This window comes from Corapipo altera, unplaced genomic scaffold (assembly GCF_003945725.1).
Source record: "Corapipo altera isolate COAL_440 unplaced genomic scaffold, ASM394572v1 61411, whole genome shotgun sequence".
NCBI lineage: Eukaryota > Metazoa > Chordata > Aves > Passeriformes > Pipridae > Corapipo > Corapipo altera.
This window is the reverse complement of record NW_020884875.1, coordinates 30,939,243-30,963,176: the sequence shown is the minus strand read 5'-3', so window position 1 is coordinate 30,963,176 and position 23,934 is coordinate 30,939,243. Positions and strand designations below refer to the sequence as shown.

Below are 23,934 nucleotides of genomic sequence, written 5' to 3'. Positions count from 1 at the left end.
ATCCTTTCCTAAAACATCTTGCTTATAGTCAGTTCATAGATTTCTTTAAATTTATAAAAGCTAATTTTCCCCTCCAGTCTAAACGGCACCTGAATGAATTTAAAATTGTACACCCCATCCAAGCACTAAGGTAATTAAAGCAAGGCATTGCATTGTAATTTTTTGTGGTGCTGCTAGTGACAGCACATTAACTGGGTCCTGAGATGACACAAGACACTTTTCTGTGCTTATTTTATGTCACTTTGCTACCTTATAAAGTGCTCACCTGGTATTCTGCTTAGGGTGAGTATCTTATGCACCTACTGTAATAACACTAGCACAAATTACAGTAATTCTGTCAAAAGACTGAATTAATGTCTGATTACCTTGCATTAATTGACTTCTCTGTATTAAAAATGCATATGGACACTAAATTTTGACACTGATCTGACCAGAAGATGTGACCATGTGGGTTCAGAGAAGATTGCCTTATGCTTTGATATAAAAAAAAGTAGTAGTAGAAACAACATATCTGACCAGCTGAATTCCCCTCTCCCTTCATTTCTGTTGATGTATTTGACATTAATAATTAATTGTTGAATAGGTGAGAAGATTATTACAATCACTTTGTAACCTCCAGATTTCCTGTGAGACAAACCATGATCCCTCAGTTACCCCTATGAAGATAGGTCCCCAAAGTCAACATATCCACTGGGAAAAATGGCGAGCATAACGGAGGAAAAAACCTAGAAAACCTGTACAATTTCCCATCGGAAAACAAACCAAACAAAAGTTTGAGAATTTAATTTCTCTTAAGGTGAATAACAACAACAACAACAACAATAAGAAAAAAGGTAGCATTAGACATTTTTGTGAGCGCATGGAAGTGTAATATCATAATTGTTACACTTTGGGCTCACATTTGGGAGAACACATCACAGTGCACATCAAAGCCTGCTCAGTGTCTCTTTGGCATCAAAAATTTGCAGACTTTAAAGGGGTAATACACTGGCATGACTTTTGTCGAGTTCAGCAGAAGTTTGACAGAGCGCAGGCAGCAAAATAAGGCCCGAAAAGAGTGATAATTCACTGGCTCTACCCTGCCAGCCACTCCTGTCAATAAACAATCCTTGCCTCATTTGCTGCTGTTCTCCTCTTACTTCGCTTTTAAACTTGTAGGTTATGGTAGTCTGAGTTTGATCTTGTCTGGGCATTATACATCACATGGTTGTGTGGATTTCCAGTTGTCCTCGGCAAAGACAAAAGATCTCTTAAGGACATTTTCTGACCTGGAAGAAATTACTACAGTTCAGTGAAAAGGGAAAATTATTTTCAACTTTTTCAGCTGCAAAAAGCATCAAACACCACTAAGAGTTTTGAAATAAAAATAACAAATAAGTTCTGTAGAAGATAACAAAACAAAACTCACAAAAACTTCCCATGACACTGTTTTTTGACAGCAAAACCAGAGTGAAGGGTGACATGAGTAACACGGTACTTATGTTTTTAATTTACAAAATCTTGAATGCTGACAAAAATTGTATTTAATATAATTCAAGAAGTGTTTGCACTTTAGGACTGTCAATAACTTCAAACAAACTCAGAGCAATACTACAGAGCACAATTTTACTGCTTTTTCTTCCTGCCTATCCACTTTCCCCAAAAAAACTTTCTCACCAGCTTTACTTGCCTTGCTTGTCAACACTTTAGACTCTAGTGTAGTTGTTGAAAAGCATCAAATTTTGTGAAAACTGTAAGATCTGCACAGCTCGAATCTCAAAAATCATCCACTTCGGAAATGTCAAGTATGTCAAATTGTAGATCAAACCCTGTTCAAAAATTTAGCACAAAGCAAAACTACTTCAAATATGGGAAGAGAAATTTGGAACTTTCAAAACTGCAGTAGCACTGTGCAGCAGTGATGGCTCCATTAACCAACTGGGTAAAGCAGGTTGTTTTAGGTGACAGGCAGTTAACACTGTTTACAAGAATATGATGTCCCCAAAAATCAGCTGCTCACAGGTAGCAACCACCAACCACATGTTACCACAGCCAGTCACAAAATTCCAGTCCAATGTTAAACAGTGAAATGAAAAATTATCTTTAAAATTAATTTGCTTTATTTGGAGGGAACAGTTAATGATATAAAGGCCTCTCAGTCAGCAGAATGCAACCTGTTTAAAGTTTATAAAATGGGAAAACAAAGTTTCCCATATTAAAAAAAAAGGGAAAATAAATCAAATCAAATAGAATACAAGATTAAAAACCTGCTTACATTCAGCTCTCTGACAAAATAATCTATATAAAATATATCCTATCCTTTGATCCATGTGAACTACTTGCACATATTAGGCCCTTCAGAAACCCATTAAATCTTATATTTTTGGTCCTGAAAATAGAATTGCTGTCAGGATTTTTTTTTTTAAAGGCGATTCCTGCAACTATTCATGAATTGTGAGACTTTTTTGCTTCATGGAGGCCTAGGATTTAACTCATATAATTACATCTTGGGTGTTCTCATCTTGCTTTTTCTTAGGTTATTTTTTGCTCTGGTCCAATTGGCAATGTCCTATGTGTCCTCCTTCTCCCCCTTTTTTTCTCTTCTGTGTATTTAGTAGAGATTTTTCACCATCAAATCCAAGTAACACCTGTTTTAAGCAGGTTAATAGTGGTGAAGTCCTTAGAGGACCAAAAGGAAGATATTAGCTTATCTTTTTCTCAAGTTAAAAGAAGTTGCACCAACAGGATTCCTTCACATTATGAAAAGTGTTCTGTTTATGGTGCATAAGTTTATTAAGAAAAGTTTTCCAGCATTGTCCAAAGGTCATCCAGACCGAGTTAATTCAGTAATTGCCTTTGGGAAATTAGTTTTCTAATCAGACTCTTTAACTGAAAAAACTTTACCCTTGTCTTTCCTAGGGTGCATTCTGAGTCATATGTACTGACAGGTCATGTATTATACATGGGAAAAAAAACCCCAACAAACCAGAACAAGAGGCTCTTCAATTCCAATTTAAAACAACCTCTTTAGAGCAAATCTATATTCCATCTACAGCAGTTCTAAACAAACCTGCCTGAAGCCAAGCAATAGAACCCAGTATAGATGTGCAAATTTGGTCTGGATAATTAACTGCAGCAGATGATGACTCTGTATTACAATGATTGTAGTCACTAAGTGTAAAAGTTCATAATAATAATTCAGAAGCAGCTTGGGGAAATTTGATTCCCTGCCAGAGCTGCACATCAGGAGGAAGGGGAGGCTCTATGAAGTTTCTGAATCAGCCACAGATCTGTAGAAATTGGGTTAATAAAGTGCTCAAAACAGCACTCTGAGGTGTGACCTGCTGTTCTTGAAATCTTGGCTCTGATGGAGTGTTACCGCTAAAGATCTTTAATTTCATTAGAAAAGAACAATTCTGAAGTGATCAGTGCGGGTGGGTGGTGTATTAGCAAACTCTGTCCCTTTTCTGATCTGACTTATGTTATTGTCAGACAAGTAGGATAAGAAGCCACACACTGATCTGTATGTCTGTCAGTTCTTTAGATATATATTTAGATATATATCTTGTTGTGTGGGGTCTTTATGTAATAAAGAAATGGAGTCAGCTCCCTGATATGATGGTAATCAAAGAGACTTTATTCAAATCCGGCACTCTTTTTATCCCTGAAAACCATGTGACCAATGGGGTTATCTTATTCTGGCACATGTCCCCTGGGCTTCCCTGCCCTGGGTGCTTCCCCTGCACCCCTGGACACGCCTCCTACAATATCTAAATATATATCTCTTCATTATATTGTTATAACTATGTACATAAAATCAATGCCAGCAATGTACTTTATTGTTAGCACTGCTATTGTTGTACTATCCTGAAAATTAAGAATAATTTACCAATGACACATAAATCCAATAATTTGTTTAATGATCTATGTTATTACAGGCCAGGGAAAAACCAAACTAATACCTAATTAAAAATGAAATAATTTTCTTGCTTTTCAAGTATTTTTAAATATTGCTGCACCCATAAACAATGGCAAAAATTGAGCTAACTATAATTTATTTTCTTTCTTCAATTTCTACATAGCAAATCTATTATATACTGTTCCTAAAGATGTCACCTATGTGCAGATTATAACCTTGTGCAAGAAATTATTGGAACTTAGATAAAGTAAGCTCTTGGTATTTGACATTTGAAGACAAAAAGACAATTGTTTTCCAAAGTTCACTTGAATAGACAAAAGTAATATTGGATATAAAAAGGGTTTGTTGTTCATACTAAAATTTCCATGACTAAAATATCTTTAAAATAATGTTGTATTCAGATATGCAATGAAAAGTTTGTGTGAATGTATCCTGATATGTGAGTTTGGGTAATAACTGACTTTCATTGCATCTTTGATGATTTTCTGTTTAGCTGTTTAGTTTGTGGGATTAGTCACCAAAATCAGCTGTTGCCTTTGATCTGTAACTATTCATCTTTCAGGTATAAAATTTGAAGAAGTGAGCATTAATCCATACTTCAAGAGTAGCTGACTTCTTGGTAGTTCAATACAGTTTTTACAATTATGGATGGTATTTCACTGATTTGTGATGATGTTGTCAACATATAATAGTGTGGAAATTGACTCCAGTGCTGAACTTTCTACCCCAGATTGAGGAAACACCAGGAGGAAGTTACTACCTGTACTGAATTTCTTTCCCAAGTGATATTTAAAGTATATCACACTAAACTGGAACACACACACCCACACACCCACACCCACACACCCCCCCGCCCTGTCATAATATTTTATTTATGAGCTGAGAATGGTTTTCATTCATTAACCCTAACCTGAACAATTTTTACACTGGCTGCTATAATTTGACCTCATACGCAAGATCACTTTATTGACTTCGAGGTTCTGCTGTGACAGAAGGTGGCAAAGGAAATGAGAATAAGTGGAAAAAAATGCCCTGTGAGCTGTTACAGAGAACTGAAGTAGGTAAAAGAAGAGGATGTGAAGGAGAGTTGAAGGGAAAGGAGGGAATAATCTTAGTGAAATGTTAGAGCCATAAACAGAGCATAGCCAGAACTGTTAAAATAAACAGCAGTGCTCATTCATGTTGGCAGTGAATCCCAGCCAAACTAAACTGCTCCAGGACCTTTAATCTTGATCTGTGTGGCACTACCTTGTTCTTCTCTCCAGCCTACAACTGATGAAAAGCATCAAGCCTCCCTGGAAATTCACAGCTGCACTATGTCTGTCCAGCCTTCATCCTGCTCTGGACAAACACTTCTTTCAAAAGACCCTGAGAGCTTTCTTTGTTTCCCTGGTCTTATTTGCACATGTTTGGTGGTATGAAGGATGCTAGTTTTCATTCACAGGAGATACTCTGTGAAAGACAGAGCACACAATCTGTCCCATTGTAGTGTGTTGTGAGATGTAGGAAGGACCAAATGAACACAGTTTGTTCTTTTATTTCTGTTTTTCCTTTGCAACTTCCATATCAGATATGGTGACAAGCTAAATATGCTAAGGTTTTTATTACTTTCCCTTTCACGGGTGTTGTTGGGATGAGAGAAAAAAATCAGTGTGTTTATGTCTCTACTAGGAGTGGTGGCTCTGAGGTGACTAATGAGGCAAAACCTAAGTTAATCATCTTCAGTCACTCACTGGAAATCAATATCTACAACAACTGAGTACCCTGACGTCACAATTTGAATTCCACTGCAGTTATTGCTACAGTGAACTCTTGTGAGATTGAGAATCCAACTGTGAACTGAATTGATTCTTTATTTTTTTACTGAGGGTTCTATTAGACTCACTCAGCTTGCTCAAAATTCAGCAAATTTATTGCTCTGGTTTAAATAATTTCAATGACATTGCCTCCATCTCTTGTGTCATAAATTTCCCACATCATCCAAGTCAGTCACACTATTATGTTCTAATTTCTCCAAATTCTTCACCGTGTCCTACTGTCAACAAATTGATGTTCATTGGTGAAAAAAATTAGTACACAATGGTTTGTTCCATGTTTAGCTTTTTTGATATGACAAGAGAAATGGATGCAGTGAGCTGAGAATTAGGTCCAGCAGCACAGACTCTGATATTTCTCTTAGTTACGAAATAAATTTCATTACTGATAATAATTCCTAAGCTCATATCGGCTCTAACCAGAAAATGTACTGCCAAACTGTATAAAAACCCTACCAAACTATACCTAAAGAATTAACAGTCTAAATATTACCTATATTTTAATTACATATCTGTATTATATTTAACCGGTCAGATCAGTTCTGCTCCTTATACTGCATATATTGCCTTTTCTGAAAACATGACTTCTCAAATGCCTGTGCCTACTTCCCTCTCATTAGAATTTAATGTCTGGTAGTTGTGCTAATTCAGTGTTATGGTTGACTGCTAGGTTGGAAAAAACTTCCTTGGGTATCGGGTTTAGGTTTTATTCCCCATGTTCTTTAAGTCAAGAAGCACAGGCACTGTATGATCCACTTCTAAAGTAAATGATATTCCCTTTTACATATACACATATGTAGGAGGCGTGTCCAAGGTACAGGGGACGTACCAGGGCGGAGAAGCCCAAGGGGACATGTTCAGGGACAGACAACCCCATTGGTTCTAAGGTCACATGGTTTTAGGGGATAAAAGGAAGCGCTGAATTTGGAATAAATCTCTTTGATTTCTACCTCACGAAGAGCGTACAGCATTCTTTATCATATAAAGACTGCCAGCATAACACACATATACTTTAACTAGCATGGTCTAGGGTGGAAAGGATTCCAGGATGACTAAGGAAGTGGTGCAGATTTCTCGTTCTGCATCAAGATGGGTTGGAAATCTGGTTTGAGTCCAACACCAAAACAGCAAAGCAAATTGCTCTGGTTTTTCAAGTCTTTGCATTTCAAGTGATTACGGTTTCTGGAGACTCCTTAGCACCAAAGAAAGCACTGTGAAACATCCTCCTTCTTCTAGGGGGAATGTGAAAGAGTTTAGCACAAGCTATTCAAAGGGGGACAGTCATAATTTTAGGTCCGCTTCAAACTTGGGTCCTGAAATTCAAGAGCCCAAGTTTGAGGTTCTTATATGATTGTGGCCATATACCATCAGGTGTTGCTTTCCTCTAAAGGAGTATATTTTATTCTTTCTTTTGATTATATCTAGGAACTGAATCTGTTCTATGTGTTCTCTTTCCCTGTGATAAGATGGCCTTTTGGCAAGAAAGCACAGCACTCTACTAAACAAATTTGGCAAGCAAGGAAAGTTCACAAAACCACATATCCCTGAGCCAACTGTGTGGTCTTCATCCTCTTTACTGAACTCACAGTTTCTTGTTGCCTCCCAGTATAAGTCCCACCTTTACAGCTTTGAATCTTGGCTGTCAGTACAGAACTCAAAGCAGTGCACAGACTGCATTCAGCAAATCCAACCCCGAAACTGTGGTATTTCCAGGTCCCCTTTCTGAATCATGTCTCTAGCACAAGAGAACATCACTAGCTAGGAGTCTCTAACAAATGACAACTATCATGGGAGTTAAATTATTCCAAGATGTTTTCGTGGGGCATATTAAAAGGAGAACACGTGGAAAGCACTGTAGCTCCATAATAATTTAGGAACTTGAAAGGAAACTGCCTCAATCTCTTTACATCTCCCTCTAGAGAGAGATATAAAGATTAATAATATTTAATGAATAAGAATTAAATTAATGTGTCTCTTTAGCCAAGCTAAGATGTTTGACTTCCATGGGAGCAACTGCAGATGCAATGGATTATCCCAGAAGAAGCCTTTGAAGTCTACTATGGACCTGTTAGATCATGAGGAGCTTTTCAAGTCCATGTGTTAAGCGAAGTTAACCAAAAACCCATGGAAAGATAACCACACTTCACATCTAGACTCATGGAAACTCTTGTCCTGGTGGGATAAGATCTGCACTGTTCCCAGCACTTTGCTTCTCTTCAGATTTGTTGTTTTGGCAGAGACTGGTCCAGGTGAAGGAAAATCACTTTTCTGCATTGCCACTGCACCAAAACCAACACATTAAATGACGAGGGAGATTAAAAATGTTCCTGAGAGCGTATTTAAAGCTCTTCAGCTGCCGTTTTGTTTATAAGAATACTTTACACATTTCAAAGGGGAAACAGCTCTGAAAGGCCCAGTTCTTATTTTTCTTATTTACTACTGAGATAAGTGCCTTATTTTAGGATATAAATCCGTGTGTGAACAACCTCAATAAAGACACATGGTGTTAGATCTGTACAGCGTGATCTCTCTTGTGTCTTTGTTGGAATTTTCCTGACTTTCTCACAATCTACTCTACAGAAATGACCTATTTTTCTCTTCCTTTCCTTTTCCTCATCCAGCTGTGCACCAGAAGTAAAGGAGCTAATGACCAGTGGTTATGGGTTATGTATATCACCTGTAGGGTGTAGATATGCATCCTATAAAGGTACCCTTTGTGGTAACACACAGAGGTTTGGGGATGACCAGCTAATCTTTGACCATTCCAGTTTTGTGTTCACTAGATTATCTCTCCCGTCTTAATATTTCAGATAGCTTCTATAAGCCTGGGATGCATTCAGAAGGTGACATCCATGTGAAAACTCAAGAAAGGTGTGTCAGGTGCGATGATGTCTTTGTCTTTAAACGTTTTACTGAAATATATGACAGCAGGTGCAAGAGTACCATCTCACATAAATAAGGGGAAAGTTCCTGATCCAGGTCTACATGTTCCTTTTTTCTTCTCCAGGAAATGTCATGTCTTTCTGATGAAGCCAGAGGAGTGAGAAATTAATTTGTATAGTTCACATTCAATTGCCTTTAAAGGCATTTCTTTTTTGGAAAAAATTCACAGCAGTCTGAAAACCTGCTTTCATAATAGTGCGTAAAAATTCAAAAAGAACCTCTCCCAGCCTTTGTCTGATGAGTTACTACAAGGTTTAATTCAAAGCTCATTGCTGCTAATGAAAGCTCTTCTGTGAACTTTAATGCATGCTGGGTTGACTTCATGGGTCTCACTGGCATCATATGAAGAAATTTAAATCGTTCATGTCAATGATCCTTGTTAATGATTTACATCATGATAGGCAGCAAATGCAAAGCATAAATCCCTTAACAAATTTTTTTTTCTAGTATAGAATCACAAAATCATAGAATGGTTTGTGTTGGAAGGGACCTTAAAGCTCATCCATTTCCAAACCCCCTGCCATGGGCAGGGACACCTTTCACCAACCCTGGTTGCTCCAAGCCCCATCCAACTTGGCCTTGGACACTTCCAGGGATGGGGCAGCCACAGCTTCTCTGGGAAACCTGTGCCAGGACCTCACCACCCTCACAGGGAAGAATTCCTTCCTAATATCCCATCTAACCCTGCTCTCTGGCAGTGGGAAGTCATTCTCCCCTGTCCTGTAAATAGTCTCTCTCTGTCTTTCTTGTAGCCCCTTCAGGTCCTGGAAAACCACAGTTAGGTCATCCCAGAGCTTTCTCTTCTCCAGGCTAAACAATCCCAGCTCTTTCAGCCTTTCCTTGTGTAAGAGGTGCTCCATCTCTCTGATCATCTTGTTGGCCTCATCTGGACTCACTTCTGTAGTCAATACTAAGATATTTCATAGGCAGATGGGCAAAACTCACAGTCTGGGAGATACATGGAACCAGATTATATCTCCCTGTTCAGACTGGTGATAAAAATGAGAGTGTAAAAACCACATATGTATTGATACTATTAACTGTGCATCAGAGCATTGCCATTAAGGAACTTACAAGGTCTTGATTTGTGTATTTTGTAACCCATTCAACAACCTCTCTTAACACTTATTACAAGCTGGTGTCTGGGAATATTTATCTAAGCATTATTTATTATTTAGGAGGGTTTGATGTACTTAAATATCTAAAGATTTTGTTCTTGGCGCATGTTTATGCCATTTATTTATTCCATTACTTCAGACCTAGAATAGCCTGCAAATTCATTTATTTGTAGGTGTTTAGCTTAATTTGGGAGGTTTGGTCCTCCCTGTTTGTTATTTACATGATACTAAAGGGTCCAGTCCAGATAGGTACTCTTAAAGGTGGTACAGCAATTGCTATGGACTTCACCAAATACAGTGCTTGAGAGTCCTTTTCCATGGTTTATTTTAGTTCTGGAGCTGTTAGGGGAGCTGTGGACGTGAAGTGACTTATTGAGCTGCAGTAACTCAATCACTGATGACTGGTCTCTTTCATATCTGAGTTCCTAGAAGATGCTTGGCATAATTTGAGAAACAATCAACTTTATGACATAATTATTTGGAAAAAAACGCATAATAAATGTTGGGGAAATGGAATATGTACTGTGTCTTAATGTGACTCAACAGTTTATTTAAACATACACACAGACGCTTGAAGTCTTCAGAGAGGAGCTCCAAGTCCTTACTTTTGGAGCTTCTGGAACAGAGGGATTTGGAGCCTAATCATCAGATTGGTACTGAATATAATTTGCAGAGCCTTCAGTTAGCTTGAGAGCTAATTTATGGTTAAATTAATTTTGATATCACCCACTTTCTCCCTGCAGATTTATGAAAAGTGGAAGTTGTGTGTTTCTTGCTGATTGTCTACCTTCTGTCTCTTCTGAAAACTTCAGTTTACAGACACATATTATATATTATAGCATAACAGCTGTAGTCAGGTGTTGTGGGTTTTGGTGTGCTTTAGGCTGCCCAAATAAATTTTTTTTAATAATTATTTTCTTTAAGGTAAGAAGACAGATAACAATTTCAGGCGACATTTACTTAACTTTAATCTGAAAGTAAGTTATTAAATCTGAAATTCATCACCAGAGACCTCTTTACAATGGATAAAAGTAAATTTATAAAGCCTGAATTACTTTTCTGACTAGGAATTTAACTTGACTTTAAAATGTTTTGCAAGGAATTATCTTATTTAGCATCATGTCTAGATTTTTCCATTTTGAATATTTTAGGAACTGTTCTATATGAATTTACTTTTAAATGTGTAGCAGACTAACTGGAGTTGAGACACATATCCTCAACCTAAAATAGCTGGATATGAAATAGTATCCTTTGCATTCTTTCACAGCTAAACAAGAGTAGTAAAATAAGGTAGTTTCCCAGTTCCTATCATCAAGAGGTATGCCAATGTGTGATAATGAAATAAATTTGGTGAGTTTATTGTTGTTGGTTTATGTTGCATTTTTTGTTTGTTTGTTTTTGTGGGTTTTTTTTGGGAGAGGGCGTTGGTGGGTTTTTTTGTGGTTTGTTTTTTTTGGGGAGTCTCGTTTCACTAAAGGTAAATGAGAAACTCAGTACCTGTGTCACCACTGCCCCTTTCTTCTACCTCCCGTCTTTTGAATATTTTCAATTTACCTTGATCTTTATTTTCATTACAATAGGAAAATATGTTTATGTTTAGGAATAACTTACACGTACAGTGGGGGAACACCTGGATTATGATCTTCTCCATATGGATTAAAAATTTTATTAAGAAAATATTTATCCCATAGACTTACTTTGGGAACAATTCTTCCTACCAAGTTATAAATCCATGATCTCCTCAACATGTTTGTCAGAACATTTGTCATCATATTTGGAAGTCTCTGCAAATTCTGTATGAACTTACATTATGTCTTTTGAACAGTGTGAAGACATTTTTCAGCCTAAGACAACATTTTTCTTGGTACCTAGTTACAAAAAATGTTGTGTTTAAGTAAGCATAAGCAGGACTAAAGGTGCACAGATAAAAACATTAATTCCTAAATTATGCCCTAACTGTTTTTGAAGCCTACAACTGCAGTAATGTGTGTGCTGCTTAATGACTAGCACTACAAAGGAAAAAGTCTAATTTAGACCTATCTTGGAAGGTCCTGAACAATTTATTTCTTTGACTGTGCTAATAATCTTGCATTGCTTGTCTTCACTGGTCTCTAACGGGTTTCTGTAAAATTGGAGATCTTTTGGGATGAAGCAGGAATCTGCCTGTTAGTGACTTCTCTTTCTAGCTGTTCTTCCAATGTATCTTTCCCTGAGATTTGACTTATTTCTGTCTCTATCAAGACCAACCGGCTCTCTGGTGTATAATTCCTTAGCAATTGTCTGAACACACTCTGAATTTCATTAGTGTCAGTGTAAGGGGCTCCAGACATCCCCAGGCATGGGGGGAGTTCAGTCCTCTGATTTTTAAGTATTCTGTATCAGTGAGTTAGATTTTCCTATTGCAAGTGAACAAAAGAAACATGAGAATTATGGACACCTGTTTGTGACACCTGTAACTAAAATAAACTTCTCCTCACTGAGATCCACTGAAGTCTTAGAGGTAAACTTTTATTCCCCCAAAAAGCATCCAGACAAAAGTCGTGTAGAAAACTGCAAACTTGCTGCTCATAATGTTTGAGACTTTCTACTGCTTTTGTGAGTGAAGCTTGAAGGTGGAAACCTGACAAATTTTGAAATATCACATTAGTACTAGTGTGATGCAATGCAATAACAGAAGTTCACTAGTAGTAGAATACGTTGGTTCTAAAAAACTCATTTTTTTTCTCTGAAATTAACAAAGTCATGATCAAGAGGCATTTTTCTAGTTTCATTTTGAAGTGTTAACAACTATTCAAGTATAACCTTCCCTCCCCCCACCCCCCAATACTAACATCTCTATTTATTTTAATGTTATACCTTTATCTTTAGCAAATGAAATGCTACCTTTACATTAAATGCTGCCTAAATGTGGCTTTTACTTACAGAAGTAGTAAGGACGAGAGAAGAAATTAAATTATGCTGTAGATTTTGATGTGCTTTATCTTAATAACCAATCAAACAGTTTTGTGATGCTTTGTGTGAACAAAGCCCCAAAGCCTGGTTTTCAAAAGTTTGGGGAAGCTTAAGTGCTTTGAAAATCAGGCAACTTTATTTAGGGGCTTGATTGAAGTTTCACTGCCTTTGGCAGCCTGACAGAGAGGTGCTGGTGTTGTGTCAGAATATCAAGCCAGTTATAAACACTTTCATACTCTCATCTTACCATGTGACAGTGTTCACTGGTTGTAATGACTGCTGCAGAACCTTCTTTCTTGGAAATCAGTTGCTGCTGGAAAGCAATTACCACGAGTAGATGGAGTCAATTAGCACAAGGGATGGAGGTGTTTGAGCTGTGAGACGCTGGATCATGCAAATTCCATGACACATGGTGCTTATTACTCTACACCACCAAATATCCTCATGCCACAAAATAAACCTGTGTGGTATGGGAGCTGTTGTTATCCAGATCAAGATGATGAAACAGGGGTCCCTGCCCTGGTGTTTGTATCTCCTGCTCCTGGTATTTCTCATTTTTGCTTTAGAAGGGACCACATGTTGCATCTTCATTATTTTAAATTTGCTGACAATAGAACAGGGATGTAGTTATGTGTTTTGCTGGAATTTTTTATTAGGGTAGACTCTAGAACCTGTAGCATAAGACAAATCCCTAATATCAAATTAAATAGCACACCTAATGTAGATGTGCTAACTTATGTTCTGTGATACTATAGGATTTAATCAGAAATATGACTTCAAGTTTGTGGAGAAGGTTTCTTATTACTCAGTCTCACAGAACCAGGTCTTTGCACTTCTGAGCATCCCACAGTTTCAACAACAACTGGCCTGTGGATGATTTCTCAACCAAGCATTACAGAAATTAGAGAGAGTCCTTAAGTGTACATTTAAAAGCACAAGCTAAAGTAAAATCTGCAGCAGTTTAATTGCCTTGCCATTTTTATGTCAGATTTTCTACCCAGTGGTGCAATCTGTTTCTTAAAATAATGAGTTTTAGTGGAAAATGTAGGTTAATCCTGAGAGGTAAGTAGTGCTCATTTGTCAGACAAATGAAGTTCATGGTCTGAATAGCTATTTTGGATTGAGTTATGATGTTGTATATTACTTTCATTAAACACAGAATGCTTTTTTTTTTCCTTCTTCCAAGTTAAATCTTTTGACCACATTAATTTTATCCTTGATGGCCTGTAGTTCCCAGCAAGAACTGTACTGATATTTTGACAAATACCACTGTTACACTGTTTTTTATTAGGATAATTGCCACCTCTCCACCAGTTATGCAGATAGAATGAACCTTACTGCAATCACTTTTCCATCAAACTCCAGTTGGAAAATATAAATTTGCTACAGTGGTGTTGCTACAGTGTTGCCACAGTTTAGACCTACACCTCTATAAAGCTCTTCAGAAAAAAATGCAGCTATTGTGTTAAGTATATAAAAGACAGTGAAGTGTGGTTGATAAATTCTAATTAGCAAGCCAAATGTTGAAGTTAAAGATAAATTTATATAGATAATAAATATTTTATATATATTTGTCATAGAATTATAGTATTATTTAGGGTGGAAAAAACCTGTTTTGTTATATATATAATTTTATATATATTTATATTATTATATATATTTATATTATCTTAGGAACTGCTGGAGTTGGATGATTTGAAACTTCTGAAACATGAAGTCTTCAACAAATATTATTCAAATAGGAACTCCCACTGCAACTGCATTTTCATAGCTCTTGATTTTTTATGCAACTTTGCTAATCTCTAGAAATTATGTTTGTTAGTCAGACCTCAATTCTTGATGAATTGCATTTCACACCTGATGTAAGAAATCATGCTGATCAGGAACATTCAATCAGGCTGTGTCACAGCAATTCTCCAGATACATCGAGATACCAAGATGCATTACACCAGGTGGTTTTTTTTTGAAGGTGAGTGGCGAAATGAACACTGAGCTTTATTTTCTCTCTGATCTCCAGTAGGTGCAGTTTCAGGCTGAGGTATGGTGGATATGGCTGGATGTGACTCAGGTAAAATTATGCCAAATAAAGTCAGCAATCCTGTAGCTCAGAGGCGTTTTTCCCAGATTTTCAGGCCAATACAAGAAGGGTACATTGCCAAATGGATAGACTTCACCTCTCCCTGCATGAATGCTTTAGTTTTGGAGGTTTATTCACACTTTAATGTAGCCTTAAAACACAGGCAACACAAAAACTTTAGGTAGAGTTCCTGGAAGTGTTTAAGCATTGAATTTTAATGGTAAGACTTTTTCAGATAGCTGAGCCAAGTGATTATCGCGTTGTGACATTACTGAGTGGTGGAGGGTGACATCAGCTTGTGCATTCTGACATCACTGGGAGGTGGATTGTGACCTCATGTCCCTCATTCTCTGTAAGTTCATGTGGACACTGGGGTCGCTATGAGTTCCTGAGCTGGGACGCTGCAGTAAGGAGCAGCCATGGCCTCAGGGAGGGAGTGGAGCTGCCCTATCTGCTGCAATGCCCTGGATAATGTTGCCTACTCAATGCCCTGTCGCCACCAATTCTGTCTGGGCTGCATCATGCGCTGGCTGCGGGGGAACCGCGCATGCCCACTCTGCAGAAGACCCATCTCCACCATCAGCTTCTCGGAGCAGGAGGGAAACTGCCTGCACTGTGTCACCAGACTCTCCAGAGAGCAACCCGAGGCCAGCAGCGGCCAGATAGGGAATGTAAATACTTATGGTCCTGGAGCATCCTCAAAGGGGACACTGTCCCCAGCTGGGCAGGGGCCTGCAGGGCCAGAGGCCGTGGGTGGCATCCTGCCTGAGCTCTGGGCAGAGCTTTTCCGGAGGCGATGGACCCTCTTGGATCCCGTGCGGTCCTGGCTGCAGCAGAGGCTGGAGAGGATATACAGGGACAAGTGGTGGCAGGTAAAGACTGCCGAAAGCAGTGTCCTGCTTGCCCTCTGCATCTTCGGGCCAAACAGGGATGTGCTGGTGCAGAGGCTGCAGCCTCGCCTCCAGGAACACACCGCCCCACTGATCCATGGCATCCTTGGCATCATTGAGACTCAGTGCAGCCAGGAGGTCTGGAGGCTGCGCCACTCCCACAGTGCCAGGGAGGAGGATGAGAGCCCTGGGGACAGCTCTGCCTTCCAGGGGTGCACTCCTACCTCCAGCAGCCCCCCACATTCCAGCATGGAGGAGGAAGCCAGCATGTCAGAAGATGCTCTCCAGGGGAGTCCCGTCTGGCCCCCATCTGCACCTGTTCATGCTGAGCAGGAGCAACCCTAGAAGGGATTGGCAGATGTGACAGTGGCCGCAGGTCTGGTCTGGGCAGGGAACACTCACCCATGACATCCCAGTGACCCTGAAATTGGAGGATCCCTGGGCACCGCCAACGGCACCAAGTGATGTCTTGGTAGTTTGCTGTAGCACATCTTTAGTTAAGAAGATGAAAATAAATGTCTTAATGTTCCTTTACAGTCACTGGGTATTGCTTCTGTTACCAAGTCCTCCAAAATCACTGGGATAAAGAAAACCCTCTAACACTGTATTTTTAGTGTTGGCGAGTGAGGAATTACTTTACTGTTGGTTGGGAGGTGTGTGATTGACAAAGTCCTGATCTCCACACAGAAGATGAATCAAAACTTTTTCACCTATTTATACATTGTTAGCAAACAAATAATTTAATGTTCTTTTGGTTCTAAATTACATAATTCTTTCATTAATTAGTATTCTATCCTCTATTGGTTATTGATTTCTCACTGTCTATGTAAATTACTACATATTTGTAAATACGTAAAATACTCCATATTTTTAGTATTTTTTTCCTCCAGTAGGGACTTTCCAAAACATATGCTGAGTCTTCTGTCTCTTCTGGTTTCTGCAAACTGTCCTTGCAATCCATAAATTCTGCATTCCAGATGTCCAACTTCAACAATACATCTTTCTCTCTCAGGCTTTGTTCATTGAAGAAGATCACAGTTAATTTATCAAAACTTAAAATTTCAGTAATTTTACCAAGCCGTGTTCCCACAAAAGAGGCTTATGACAACCTTGCTAAATACTGGCCAACAGTAATTTAAGAATAATTATTTAGAATTAATAAATCATCATCATGGCTAGGCTTCGGGAATGAAGATTTGGGAAAGACTCTACCCACATTTGCTACAAGCATGCTGGTGGCTAAAGAGACCAACATGAGATAGACAAGTCCAGTTGCAAAAGGCACAGCAGAAAGACTCCTTGGATGGTGTATTCTGCAAGACACGGTTCTTTCTGCATTGACTTTTCTCCTCAAGAGTGATCCTGTGTGCGTTCTCAAAGGAAGCAGCAGTGTTATAGATGGTGTGTCTCCAGGCCTCCCGATTGGAGGCCAGAGTAGACCAGTGATGAAGATCAATCTGGCCAAGGCTGAGATGTTGGTTCAGGGAGTCCTTGTATCTCCTCTTTGGGGCTCCTCTCATGCGGCAGCAAGTGGCAAGTTCACCACAGAGCACGATCTTAGGGAGGCAGGAGTCCTTCATCCTTGAGACATGCCCTGCCCAACGCAGCTGTGTTCTCAGCAACATGGCCTCAATACTCATAACCACTGCCTGTTCTAGAACAGATGTATTGGTCACATAATCTGATCAGTGGATGTTTAGGATTGTACGAAGGCAGCGTTGATGGAAGCGTTCTGGGAGTCGCAGGTGGTGGTGGTAAATGACCCATGATTTGGACCCATATAAAAGAGTAGAGAGCACAATGGCTCTGTAAACACTGATCTTTGTACTTTTCTTCAGGTGTTTATTTCGCCAAACTCTTTTATGGAGTCTTCCGAAAGCACTGTATGCCTTTGTCTATCTCTCCATCAATCTTACCGTCCGAGGAGATGAGGCTACCCAGGTAATTAAACTGCTGGACTGATCTGAGCTCTGATTCGTCAGTGGTGATATGGGGATTCTGGAAGACTTCCTGAGGTGCAGGTTGATAGAAAACTTCTGCCTTCTTTAAGTTGACTTCCAGCCCAAAGAGCTCAGGAGCCTCTGCAAAGCAGGATGTTAAACATTGCAGAGCTACTTCTGTGTGAGCGACGAGGGCATCATCAGCAGCATAAAGCAGCTCCCAGACAAGATGGTTTAAGGTCTTAGTGTGGGCCTTCAGTCACCTTAGGTTGAATAGGCTTCCATCAGTACGATATCGAATGTAGATGCCATCTTCTTCATTGAGGTCTGCCATGGCCCTTTGGAGCACCATGCTGAAAAAGATTGTGAGTAGGGTTGGTGCAAGAATGCAACCTTGTTTCACACCATTGGTTATTAGAAAGGGCTCATAAAGTGTGTCGCCATATCTGAGTTGGCCGTGCTGATCCTCATGAAGTAAGACGATCATTTTGAGGAACTTGGGGGAACATCCTAAACATTCCAAAACCTGCCATAGATCTTTTCTACTCATAGTATTGAAAGCATTGGTGAGATCAACACAGGTTACATAGAGACGTTTGTTCTGTTCCCTACACTTCTCTTGCAGTTGTCTGAGAACAAATACCATGTCTGTGGTACTACTGTTGCCTCTGAAACCACATTGGCTTTCAGGTAGAATTCCTTCTGCTATAGTGGGTATTAATCTGTTCAAGAGTATTCTTGCCAGGATTTTGCCAGCAATGGAGAGCAGAGTAATGCTGGTAATTTGAACAGTCTGATTTATCTCCTTTCTTATACAAAGTGATGATGATTGCGTCACTAAGATCTGATGGTAGTTCGCCTAGTTCCCAACAGCACACCATGAATGTTGTAGACGGCGGGATAAAGACACACACGACCACAGAATTGATCCATACTTATCCAATTTTATTGCTGCGTACTTTGTGCTTATAAAGGTTTAATAATTAGCCTCATACATATTACAAAAGCTAAGCTCATCATTGGCTTCTGATTACCTAAAACATATTTGCACAAATGCTGTGTGAATGCTGTTTTGTTTCATACTCTTATAGTTACTTGTTTGCTATTTGCTCTGCTTTCCCATCCGCTTTATTCTATTCTTCTGTCACGTATGCAGTTTCACAGATACAGTGACCTTCCAATAGTTTTCCCTTACCATGGGACCAGAGCTATAGCATCTTTCTCGTGTCCTCTTTCTATCAACCACCTTTCTGTGATACTCCCAACACATGAACTCATGAAATTTGTGAAATTTTCCAGACTTCAGGTGGAATTCCATCAACCCCAGCTGCCTTGCCAATTTTCACCTGCTGTATGGCCTTAAGAGTTTCTCTCATAGTAGGGGCAATGTCCAATTCATTCTTCACCGGTTGTTGTGTAATGTACTGAATTGCTGAGTCTTGGACTACACGGTTGGTACTGAAAGGAGTCTGAAAGTGTTCAGACCATTGATTCAGAATGGAGATTTTATCTGTGAGAAGCATTTGACCATCTGCGCTGAGTAGAGGGCTTTGGACCTGGTATGTAGACCCATATGCTGTTTTCAAGGCCTCATAGAATCCTCTGTAATCACCCATATTTATGCATAATTGAATTGTTCCTGCTAGATTGATCCATCACTTGTTCTGGATGTCACAGAGTTTCTGTTAGAGCTTGCTGCATGCAAGATGAAAGGCTGGTTTTCTTACATGACAAGATGGCTGAGTAAGGTGTGCTTGGTGAGCAGTTCTCTTCTTCGTCAACAATTCCTGGATCTCTTGATTGTTTTCATCAAACCAGTCCTTGTTCTTCTTGAAGGAGAATCCTAAGGATTCTTCAGAGGACTGCAGGATGCTATTTTTAATATGTTGTCGAAGTGTTTCAGGAGATGGAATGATCTTCGAGTTAGTTTGCAGATTTGCCTGAAAGCTCTCTCACTGTACCTGTTTGAAGATTGTTAACTTGGAGTCTCCTCCTTGGAATACCGCCCCTTTTAGGTTTGAACTTAAGGTTGAAGTTAAGTTTACAGCGCGCAGGTCGATGGTCTGTTTGGCATTCTGCACTGGGCATCACGCAGGTATGACGAACATTGCGAACATCACTCTGTCGCACCAAGACATAATAAATGAGGTACCAATGCTTGGATCTAGGACACATCCAGGTTGTCTTCAAACTATTTTTCTGCTGAAAGATAGTGTTGGTGATGGTGAGCTGCTGCTCTGCACAAAACTCTAGCAGAAGGTGACCATTATTGTTGCAGTTTCCAACACCATGCTTACCTAATACTCCTTTCCAGGCTTCAAAGTTCTTTCCAACTCTGACGTTGAAATTACCAAGGATAATGATCTTATTATCTGCAGGAACCTTTTGGATAAGGCGGTGCGGGTTGGTGTAGAATTTATGTTTTTTGGCAGGGTCAGCTTGGAGAGTTGGGGCATATATACTAAAGAGAACATCATGTTGCTTTTTGTGTAGTGGAAGGTATAAGGAGATAATATGATCAGAATGACCTGTCAGCAGATTTTCAAGTTTAGGGACAATGGAGTTTTTAATCATGAAGCCAACTCCTGAAAGATGACTTTCAGTTCTGGGTTTACCTGACCAGAAGAGTGTGTAACCGGCACCACATTCTCTAAGGCTGCCTTCCTCGTGGAGATGAACTTCACTGAGAGCAGCAATGTCGATGTTGAGATGTGACAGTTCATGGGCAGTTAGAGCAGAACGACACTCAGGATGTCCACTACCCACAGTATCAAGCATGTTTCTGATGTTCCAGCATGCTAGAGTTAATTTGGGTGCACCTTTGAAGGCGGGTGTATGCCTTTGTCTCTTAATCTTTGTTTGACCGCATTAGAAAATGCCCACTGGCTGCGGTTAACCAACCGGATAAAGGGTGGAGATGAGCTTTGGTTAGGCCACCTTTTCTAGGCCCCTCTCTGAAAGCAAGCAGTGGTCTCCTTGAAAAAGGCTGCTTGGTCATTCAGGATGCTGTCGAAATAGACTGTTGTCTCTGGGGTCAGTCTCAAGCGACCAATATCCCGAACCGCATGCATGCAGGGTTGGGTCTGTGGCTTCCAGTGCACCTTTCACCTGCCATTTTGTCCCTCGCCTGTCGCTACAGGGCTTTACAAGCGTGGATATATCCTTTGAGCCTGCACAATGGATTTTTTAGGTGAGACGCAGTATGCATGGAACTGGACCCACCCTTTAATCCTAAGGGTCATCTGCCAGGGCCGAGTGAGCTTGGACAGTGACGGCGAGCTTCTCAGGACGTACGTTTAATTAGAGTGTCCTTCTCTTAGATGGATGGCCTTACAGGGCTAAGTGAACTCCATATGCCTGGGAGAATTAATAAATACTTATATTTATACACACTATTTATAATTAATATATATTGGTCATGGTTAATTAAAGGTTGGATGGCATTCAGAGACAGGAGAGGTGTTTGCATCCTCTGTAAAGATTTCTCTTGTATTTTCAGCTCTCTCTGTTGGAGTACAAATGTGTTTTATTGTCTAGTTACTAAAACAAGCAAAAAAGGTAAGTGATGAGGAAGCAAAAATAACATCTTTGAAAATGCATTATTTTTCCATCTGCTGGGGACCCCAGTTCTGTGTGTGCGTTTTTTCTCTCCTGGTTTCCCTTACAAATATCAGTTCTGTGGCTTCATGCCTACAGTTTTTCTCCTCTAAACTATATTTTTTACTTATATTCTAAATTGGGAGAAGTGAGTTAATGTAAGGAAATGTTCAAATGAAGACTAGCTTCTTTGAAGTTCAGCAACTAGCTTCATACAACATTAAATTACTGTCAGTGAAGATCTTCTTCTGTCATATGTTTTCACTGTGGTGATGCATTTTAAAGCAGATTTAGTGTCCTACCACAGCAAGACAGCTATTACAATATTTCTTCAGCTGATTAAATGGACTACTTTTGAATATATGAATGCTACAAGGAGTTACCCTTTGCTGCCATCTAAAAATTTCTTCTATATTCTGCACTATTTTTGTATATTCTAAAGCAAAAGACCTTAATTTAAATGTTGGTAAATTCGGTGATTTGTGGTCTCTAATCGGAGAAGGATCTTATAATCAAAATTGGCTTTCTAAATCAACATGTCTATTTACCAAAAACAAACAAACAAGGAAGCCCTCAAACCTTAAAAATGGCCATTAAGAAATGACAGTGTGTTTGCTCGTTTCCTCCTCCAAAGAACTTTTTTTTTTGATTTCTTTATCATCTACCTAAGAACTGCAGTTTCTATCCAGCTTAGCCAACCTAGAATGGCAACTGCTGAATGAAAAAAATGAGGTCTTTCAAGAAGTGAAGATAAAAACTTGTCTGCAGTCACACAAAAACAATAGGAAGAAACAAATTCATTAACATGGGAAGTTCAAGGTATATTTGGGATAATCTGCCATCGTGTGATAAAAATACTCTTCCCCAAGTGGAAGAGCAGAGGCAGTGATACTATTTCTCTCTGAGATTTTGGGAGCAGAAGTTGTTCCACAGCCACCAAAGCAATATAGGTCTTAGAACTGATGGGCGAAAAGTATTTTTATTTCAATTTTTCCAGAAAGTGTCCTCTACACTCGAGTCCCTGCCTTTAATAACTTGAGAGGATCAAGTGGTCCTCCTACCATATCTGTTTAAGGAATCATGTGCTACTAGAAGATTGGGCAAACTTTGTAGGCATGTTTGGTAAAAAGTAGAACTTACAACACCTACAATTGTCAGAATTGTAATCAATATTACAAACATGTTTACAAGACATTGCAAGAGACTTAGAGCATTTCACACTCGCTTACTCATTATTGTTCTCATGATGTTTTAAAAATAAAAGGCATCTTTCAATTTCTTTATCAGGACTCCAAAAATTTTAATGCAGGCCATTGGAAGACTGTATTGACGTGGCAATTGAAGACATGGATTTCCCATGATAGTAAAAGCAAAGACGTTTATTATTTATTTCTTTACAACTTTTACACAATAAGTTGCAATTGTTCATTAAATCTGTGAGTCCTTGCTGTTAGATACAATATTATAATTTTGTTACCTATTAGCAACATTAGTTCCTTCTGTCCTTTGTTCAAGTTCCTCTATCTGCCCTGGGGAACTGCTCCTCCTTACTTTTCCCATGGCTTCTGTCCCACCAGTGTCACAATGTCCATTTCTTGCTTTTTTTCCCATATCAGAAATCTCTACATATTGAGAAGAAGCCGTTAAGTTCTTTGAACCTTGATTTTTATGTGTATTCCAAGCAGAACACATGAAATTAAATTTTAAGTAGTATTTATGGAGAAGTGGTAAATTCAAATCTCAGCACTGGCATTATTGAGGTAGATGAATAGGCTTTTTATAGGTCTCTTTGAAATTTGAAAATGAACTTATCTGCTTGTAGAGTCTTGCCTTGGTCAAATATATGGCTCTTATTAAAGACATATTCTAATACATATACTTTTATTACCCATATGTTCACAGGAAGTCATTGAAAGATGAATCTATGTACTGTCTCCATAAAATCCTGCTTGAAAAAGGCTGAACAGTTAAAATGAACATTTTTATTAATCCTCAAATATGAGGCATTTGTGAAGATCGCCTAAGTAAGAACTTATTAAAGGCATTAATACAATGATCATATCATTACAATAAACTGAGAGAACTCCAGAATTTATCCAATTTCCTCTGTGTCCGCACAAATGGGCAAAGTTGCTAACAGAAGATGTGTGGAAGGAGAAAGAGTTGTTATCATATGATGCCACTAAAACACATTTAGTAAGACCTTCCCACTGAGACCTAAATCTCTGTACTCACTGTTCTTCTAGACAAGTCAATTTTCCAGTAACATTATGTCTGTATGAGCACGTCCCCAACTTTTTGTGGTAAACTGAACCCAATACAATATGAATTTTTTTTTTTTAAATCCTCTTCAACAGGTCTAAACAAGACCGTACAGGCATACATCAACATATTTGTGCAATCAGAATAGCATAATTCCTCTAGAAGTCAGAAACCTTAAAAGGTTCCTTGCACTAATTGGGAAAAATTTGTATGAAATCAATCAGTTTTCCCTGTTTATTTTTGTAGCTTCCATTAATTACAGGCAGCAAGGAACTTGTCTGGGAGTGATGGTCATGCATGCTTCCAAAGGTATTTCCAGAAATTAGGTTTGTATGAACTGGGAGGGCTCAGTGAATCTACTAATTTTCAGATATTAGCTGCATAAAATATATTCATCCTTCAGGAAGATTAAGAAAAAGAATATAGCCTGATGGCAAATATGC

The 23,934-nt window shown here is 39.0% G+C and overlaps 1 long non-coding RNA gene across 1 annotated transcript; it reads right to left on the bottom strand.

Annotated features, from left to right (window-relative positions):
• Nucleotides 1-8,307: 8,307 nt before the first annotated feature.
• Nucleotides 8,308-18,867, bottom strand: LOC113943360. Its single transcript, XR_003526297.1, has 3 exons — nt 18,716-18,867; nt 14,151-14,154; nt 8,308-8,318 (listed from the first exon to the last, which is right to left on the bottom strand). It is a non-coding gene; the product is annotated as an uncharacterized LOC113943360 (long non-coding RNA).
• Between the last annotated feature and the right edge of the window lie 5,067 nt (nt 18,868-23,934).